This window comes from Amblyomma americanum, chromosome 3 (genome assembly GCF_052857255.1).
Source record: "Amblyomma americanum isolate KBUSLIRL-KWMA chromosome 3, ASM5285725v1, whole genome shotgun sequence".
Taxonomy (NCBI): domain Eukaryota; kingdom Metazoa; phylum Arthropoda; class Arachnida; order Ixodida; family Ixodidae; genus Amblyomma; species Amblyomma americanum.
In genome coordinates, this window is record NC_135499.1 from 114,199,522 (window position 1) to 114,207,841 (window position 8,320).

The window sequence follows — 8,320 nt, forward strand, 5'->3', positions numbered from 1 at the left end:
AAGACTCGATCGAGTCGTTTCAAGTACGACGGCATTGCTGGCTACCATAGTCTAAGCAGAATGGTACCATAGAGCGGTAAATTTTTTGGAGGCTTGCCCTGTCTGAACCCCTCTGATTATGTGAAAGGATTTATGTTTTGCCTAAAAATTTGTGTTGATTTTTACGGGCAACTCGGTTTCGTTCAGATGTACGGTCAGATCTGCCTGTAATCCTCGTTTGAGTGAGAAAATTATGGCTACTGTTTTCTGTGCCGAAAACCGGAAGCCATTTCTGTCTGCCCAAGATGCCAGTTTGTTTATTGTTAATTGTGTTTGTGTTTCATATGTCGATATGTTAGAGGATATGCAAGCTATCTGAAGGTCTTCTACATAAAAAGAATACATAACGGAGCTTGGTATTATTTTGATAAGAGAATTCATTCTTAAAATAAAGACGGAGTCTCTATTTTCCAAAATAAAATTCCTGGAAAGGGTGGAGCCTAGGCGTACATTAATTGAGTGGTTAGACAAAAAGTCTTTAAGAGAGTTCAGTATTCTCTCACGGATGCCGAGCTCAGAAAAAGCATATGATACAACTTGGAGGTTTTGTATTCATCAGGACTTAGCAAGACAGTGTTCCTTGTGTATTAAAATTTCTCTGACAGTATTTTAAAGACGAACTACGTGGTCTGTAGTGGAGCTTGTCAGAGCTTTGGGCCTATAGCTGCTAGGAAGGGTAGGGGGTTTTCCGGGTTTTACAAATGGAACAATGATGGCCTTTTTCCAGGCTTCGGGAATTTTTCCCCATACCCAAACTTTGTTAAAAATCTTAAAAGTGCATATACAGCCGGTTCAGAACTGTAAATAAATAATTGAGGATTCATATGTACCGCCACTTATCGGCTGTCTTTCGTTTTCTGCCGTATTTTTGTATTTTAGGAATGAATCTGTAGTGAGATGAGCTGGAGACTACAGAAAAATATTCACCCAAAACTTCTGCCTGTTCTTCTAAATTTGTCTCCATACCAGAAGTTGACAGGAAAGGAACTGTCAATGGGGAGCAACTGCTATACACCATCTGCAATATTTGTTCTGTTGCGGTCGAGCTTTCTATTTGCGACAGGTAACCCTGGCAAGAAATTTTTTCGGCATTACGGCGCATATATCTGGATTTTCCTCTGGAATTTTTGAAGTTCATGAATTGCTCCTGCAGTGGACATCTGAAAAATTCCCCAGGCTTTGTTTTGCCTCCTTTTTGAGTCTCGGCATTATTGTGTGTATGAAATTTTGTGATTTTGTTTTGCTACACCAAACGGCTGTGGAATTGCTAGGCATACAGCGGTTATAATGCAGTTTCATTTAGCTCGTTTATGATGAGATTATCTGAAGCTGTTTTATCTAGGCTGGCCCTTTCTCTAAAATGTGGCCAGTCGGCTAAATGTAACTTATAAAGGGTAGGTATTATTGTAGGTATTAAGTTCGTATTAAGTTTGATTTCCTGGGTTGCAAGACCAGTCTGAATGACAATAGCAACACCTCGAGACAGTTTACTTGCTTGCTCTCGGTCACACCGAAAGACATATTTGTTTAGAATGTTCTTTTTCTTTGGGAGTTTGTCTCCTGTAAGCATAAAACTACTGGGGACGTGTGTTAAAAGTTATTTTATGTCACTGAAGTCATTTATTACTCCTCTACAGTTCCACTAAATTATGCAACCCATCTTAATTTTATTTTTCTTTGTAGTGAACAGCTAGATCAAATTATTTATGGCCCCGTGACTCGGGGCCTGTCTTTTTTTTTACCAGAGAGCTCCACCAACCATCCGGCGTGGACGCCGAGGGGCTGCCCTGGGTCGTGTCCATCGCCTCTGAAGAAGCGCTGGACGACCGTGACGAGGGCACATGGATGTTAAAGCTAGACCTCGACCTGTGGAAGAAGGTTTTGCGGGCCACCGACCCGGGGGTCTGAGAGGCGTCCCTTTGGTGTGGCGGGGTAGTGTTCGGTACACCCAGGGACGCGGATGGCCCCTCCACAGGCTCTTTGCGATCGGCCTGGGCAGGTGCTGATGCCTGGTGTGGTGTGCCGCGCCCACGCACCACATCAGCGAAGTTTGTTTTTTCAGTAAAGAAGAATGTGCTTGTTTGTGTGTATCGCCCTTTTGGTTATTTGAAAGAAATCCCAAGCACCACAAGTAATTGGCCAAACATTGGAGCGTATTGGCAAAGGCCGGCCCTACAAAGTACCTGTTGCAATATTGGGCCAATGACCTCTGCTGGTTGGGATGTTTTCAGTAGTTTTCGGTCTGATTCTTTGTTGTTATTTCTTCCAGGACGGATGCGCCCTGGAGTATGCGGCATGGTCTCCTCCACAGTCTACGCAGCCGGGGGCGCCGTCGCAGTCATCAGAAGAGTAATCTTTTGAAGCGCATTTTGAGAACTTTTGCGACCGCGGCAACCCTGTGAGCTGTCCGTGGCCGAACCTCTGGCAGTCAAATCATCTTCGAGGGTTAGGAATGTAAGGGTCTCACAATGTGCAAATGTCCGGACTATGTGTTTTGTTCGGATTTCTTTGCCTTCTTTTCTTACTTAGATCCTGTGGACATCGATGTTTTGTTCGCAAGCCTTCTTTGATTTCTTGCACTGTAATGTGGAGGAAGTCTGAAATTACTACACGGACGGTAGACACAATGTTGGAAAGTTTTCAGTTTCACCAACCATGGAGCCCAACTTGGGGACGGGACAGAAACAAACAAGCCCTGCCCACGCCAGCTGTACACCACTGCTATAACCAAATATGACGAAACCCTAGCTGCCAGCAAAAAAGGATAAACCAAGAATGGAGGAGGAGACGAAAAGGAAGGACAGAAAGGAAAGAGATAGGAAAGTGAAAGATAGAGGAGAGGACAGCAAAAGGCGACTGCCGATTTCCCCCTGTCGGGTCAGGCCGGAGGTGCCGTCTACAGCAAGCTGGGGCCAAAGTGGTGTGTTGCCTATGCCGAGAGACCTTAAAGGTCCAAACGCTCGCCATTAGCTCAACCACCAAGACCCCCTTTTCCCTGGACACCGCGATGCCACGCACGGCTAGGCGCAGGTGCACAGGCTTATGGTGATGCACGGTTCCCCCGTGGTGTCGCAGCTCACCAACGTCTGCAAGCTGCAGACGCCACCCTGCGGGGAAAGAGGTGAAGAGAGAGAGGAAACAGAAAGGAGAGAACAAAAGAAAAAATAGACGTACAAACAGGCTGCACGCCCTGAATAAATGGTCGAATGTGTGAAGAAGGACCGTGCGCAGGAGGTTTGACGACTGAATGTGTGAAGGCAAAAAGAAAAAAAGGTAGTGTAATGGTAACGTTGTAACGAAAAGAGTGAAGCATGCAAGATACTCAACTTAGGGTGGCGCGGACGCATCGCATCCACCTCGCTAGGCCAGAGTGGCCCCACCCACTGATTGAATATTATGAATATTATGATGATCTTGAGTAATTTGGAAGGGAGTGAACTGACAGGGGAGACGATCTGTAGAAGTAATGCGCAATGGTGGGGAATGTCGAGCTAGTGCCGCCACTGCACCGTGGCAGGCTGGCCAGTTGTAGGGTGTGGGAGGTGGGATGTGATGTGTAAGTGGTCATGTTACATAATCTGTGACGCCCCCTTCTAGTGACCGCACGGACATGCTGGGTAGTTGATGTAGCCGAATCTGTGAAAGTATGCGGGGAAGCGTCCCTGTGCTGTAAGTAGTGTAATGAGTTGTTTCGTGGGAGGGAAATTGGTACCTAAAATAAGTGTGTCGGGAACCCAGGAAAAAATTCCTGTGCCCTCATTGTTTTGGCGCCACCAGGTAGCCCAGTGTGCCCCGAGTCACACATCGAAATCTGCCGTCCGCACAACAAGCACAAACCAATGCAATCACATTACTCCACAGGAAACGGGACGTTAAACAGTCGAAGAATTACTGACCGGTTAGCTTACGGTCGGTAGATTACAAAATATTGGAGGGGACACGTAAGCTCTCGGAGTCATCTTGCCTGTCCGTATAATGATAGCATGAACATGAATATCCGCCTATTCATTTGCTAAGAGGCCAGCGTGGGCTGGGACGTAAAATAATCTGACGGGTCTGACGACTGTGAATGTAAAAGTTGTTTGATGTTTTGTATTCTCTTCTCTCTGGTGAAAAGGGAAGAGAGCGCTGAGGAGGGAAGTGAATCTGTGTAAATGTGTATTTGAGTCGATTTGGGGGGAGTTGTGTGTCGTGCCGAGCCTCCTGGAAAGCTATGAGTTCTGTACCAGAAGGTGACGTAGATAGCTCCACTCGGTACCGACCAACGAATGAGAGATGCAGTGTGTGGGTGTGAAAATGATGTATGCGACGCCTACAGCCGTTGAGATGTATGAGCCATTCGTGTAGACCTGGAACACCGGAGACGACACCACCGCCTCCGCCGCCGCCACGTCCAAGCGGTCTTGCCCAAACGAAAACACCTCAGACATACTACAGCGCATCTTCAAACGCCCGTGCCAACTCCGAAGCACGAAATGAATTTTGTCAGACTGTGGTATCCAACTGAAACACAAATAGCCGAAACTTCATGTCAACATGTCAAGGTCAACCTGGAGCGGAGCTGCGTGCAGTAGAAATTGTAACTACCTAGTGCTGTTGGTGGAGTAGGCACCCGCCAGCGCCATTAGCGGGGCCCGCTCCGCAGACACCAACCGGGCACGAAGACCCGAGTGGGGACACTCAGTCAACCAAACTGGGGACTGTTGTGATAGGAGGCCCTGACAGCGGGAACAGACGAGCCCGGCAGGCGCCATCGAACTATGTTTGACCCAATGGTGCTGTCGTCCTGAGAAGAGGATTAGGAACGGCTCCTGGCGACGGTGAGCTGTGACGAAAGGCCTCTCATCCCTTCGTCCGGAGTATGGAATGCGGCGTTTCTCCCGAACTGCGCCCTCACGTGGACCGGCAGAAAGACCCGAACAAAGGCGCCGGACCCGCCTCGCTCGCTTGCACTTGCGCGGCCAGACAAAGCGGGGGCGGACACGGCTGCTTCATCTAACCCTCTGGAATGCCCGGGGCCGTCAGGACGCATCACTGCCTACAAAGCCAACCACCTTATGCACATGATCAACCCGCCGGAAGCCACATTCCAGGACGCCTCTTTAACACGGAGGGGGTCACCGTCTGCTAAGCCAACGTAAGCCGCGATTTGGCTGGTTTCACGGCACTTCATCTCTGACTTTGGGGTCTCCCTGCTTCTGTTGTAAATATGTCGCACTTCATCTCTGACTTTTGGTCTCCCTACTTCTGTTGTAAATATGTAGCAATTTATCTCTGACTTTTGGTCTCCCTACAAGTTTACCAACCCTCCTGAAGGCTTCCCTCCGTCGTCTGCAGAGTTCATCGTCATGCGGTGAAGACCTCGGTCCCGATACCCAAGCATATCAGGACGCATATGTGAAGGCAGGCAAAGCGACCTGTTGATAAAGTTCTTTGAGCTGTGCTGGCGCCGGTGCGTCACTTAACCGCAGGAAAGTCCCAAGACGCGCCGTGGGCAACTCGGCACGCTCCTTGAGATGGTAGCCGTCCGCTAGGAACGAAAGGGTGCGGTCGAAGAAGACGCCCAGCAACCTGACGGCAGGCTTGAATTTCAGAACCGTGCCGCCAAGGCGAACAATAGGCGTAGTGCGTCCCATCCCTCCCTAGGGTGGAGAGACAAGGAGACAAACCGTCTTCTCCGCGCTGATGGTACCCTCGCCGCTCGCGCCCACCTCACCACTCGGCCGAGCGCGTCTTCCGCCAAATTCTGCAGGGCCCTCCTGGGCGGACCAGGCACAAGGACGACCATGTCGTCCGCATAGCCCTGAATCGACACCCCCTCTGGCATCGGCTGCTCGAGCAGTCCACGCACCACAATGTTCCAAAGTAGGGCCGACAGCGGAGAACCCTGTGGGATGCCTACGCTGGGACGCGAACCCCGTCGCCCCCCTGCAGCGGTACACCACCTCGCGGTCGGACAGAAATTACCGCAGCATCGCACAGCGATTTCTCGGTCTCCCCCAACACCCGGAAGAAGTCAGGACCAGAAGGTGCCAAACACTGTCGAATGCCCCGTGGAAATGAATGAAAACCAGTGCTGCGTGGAGGCCGTCGGCCCTGTACCGTCCAATTTTGGTCGCGAGAGCGTGAAGGCGTGCACTGCTCCGCGTTATTTTATGAAACCGAATTTATTGCTGCGAAGCAGGTTATTGCGTGCCAGTAAGTGGTACAAGCGGCCGTAGAGCAAGCGCTCCAGAACATTGCTCAGCGTCGAATTCATGACAATGACTGAGGCATCTCGGGTGGACTGACGGGCTTGGGGAGAAAGATTATTCTGCCCTGTCGCCAGACCCGGGAAAAAAGCCCAGCTTGATTGCCTCAGAAATTGTTAATGTAATGAAATGAGGGTAAATGTACCAGAGGACCCGGACCACTCGCGTCGTCAAGCCGTCGAGACCCTACGCCACGCCCTGGCGAACTCGGGACATCGCCAGTGCGCGCTCACCAGGGGCAAAAGGCGGGTCATCAGGCCCTCCCAAGTGTGACGCCGCTGCAGCTGCCCGGATGATTGCGTGGTCTGTGTCATCGTCTGTTTTGTAATCTGTTGCAGTTTGTGTGTCGAGTAATAGTTTCGATTTTTCAGTGATTGAAGATTTTGCCGTCCGGGCGGGGAAGGGGCGGCTACACGACCGGGCCTCTTAATTTAGAAAAGGCGAACTGAAAGATCGCCCATAGATGCTGATGGATCTCGTACTATGGTGTGAATCTCGTGCTATGGTGTGTGCGTCGGGGGCGGCTACTATGTTTTTTTCTGTATGTTCTTAGTGCCTGGTAGTATATTGTGGCTAAATGTTTGCGCCACTGAAAATCGGCAGTGTGCTGGTAGCGCCGCCGCATGGCTCGGACCTTGAAGCGCTCAGCCATGAGCTCGGGCTTCCACCACTCAGAGGTATTGGTGTATGTTCGTGAAACGGGGCGTGTGGAAGAGTTTTTGTGTCTGAGGCGTTCGTATACTGTGTAAAATTTCGTTATTACATGTTCTAATGAGGATGATGAACCCAGGTTTGCACCCAGCACTGCAGTGAAAAATGGTGATGCAGCGAGGGCTTGAAGCACCCTCGTCGTACCGCGGTGCGTGAGTTGCCTGTCCCCCTCTGCAGCCGCGGCACCGAAACGACTAATGATGTGTTTGTGTTCAGAAAATGGGAGTGTATAGAAGACCTGCCACTGCGTCGCTGCCAACGCCACCGGCAGCGACACTAGCGTGACGTCAATCCAGCTGTCTGTGTAAGCTGTTGTATATGCCGTGGGATCGTTTCAGATTATGAGCGCGGAAGCCATGCCGAAGCGGAGAAGCTCCCCTCCTCGTGCGTCGCACAGCTCCGGCTCTCACGTGGTGTGTTTGGCGTTGAAATGGCCCGCAGTTACGACAGGTGTTCCCTCCGTCAGTATTAGTGCGTGTCTAATGTCCTTTAGTGTTGGATTCGTTGGAAAGCTTGGTGGCGCATATGCCGTGATTAAAACAAATGATGCAGTGGCCGATGTGCATATTAAGGCGACTACGCGCGCGGTGACCAGGATGAGGACGATATCGTATTCTGGGTGACGAGAGACGATGGCTCAGCGCGGTTTCGAGGGGGCGTAGAAGACTGACCAATTTAGGGGTTTCTATCCCCTGCACATCGTCCGGCCTTGTGTACGGTTCTGTGATGAGTGCGAATGTGCGATTGTGACTGCTGAGTGTGTCGACGAGTACGGGGGTCGCGTTCCTGCCACGGTCAAGATTTGCCTGTGTGAAAGAGAATTTTGGTACGGAGGTCGTGTTTCGGTATGGAATCCAATTGAATGAGTGTAATGAATATTAATGTAATATTGAGTGATGCGGATGCGACCCCTTTGACAATTAATGTGTGGTAATTGTGCAGGAAGAAATGTGCGCAGAAGACCATACTGGCCGGATGTGGAGAAGAGGCGTAGGGGGTGAGGGGGGGGGGCGCCGGGGATGAAGGATGAATGAGGCGCGAGCGTGAGAACGAAGAAACAGAAAAAAGAAATGAGCGTGGTCGGGTCACTTGGTGTTTATGAGAGAGCGTTGGAATGAAAGAGGTGCTCGTGATGTGCATGATAGTGTAATCGAATGAAAATTAAAGGTGATGGTGCGGTGCCCACGTCGCGAAACGGGGTACGGCGCACGGAACGAAATGAGAGGGAGGAAAGAAAGATCAGGCTCCCCCCGTTTCACCTCCTAAAGTGGCGCGACTATGCGGCGCCATAGTCGGGCCAACCGCGCCACTAGGACAGG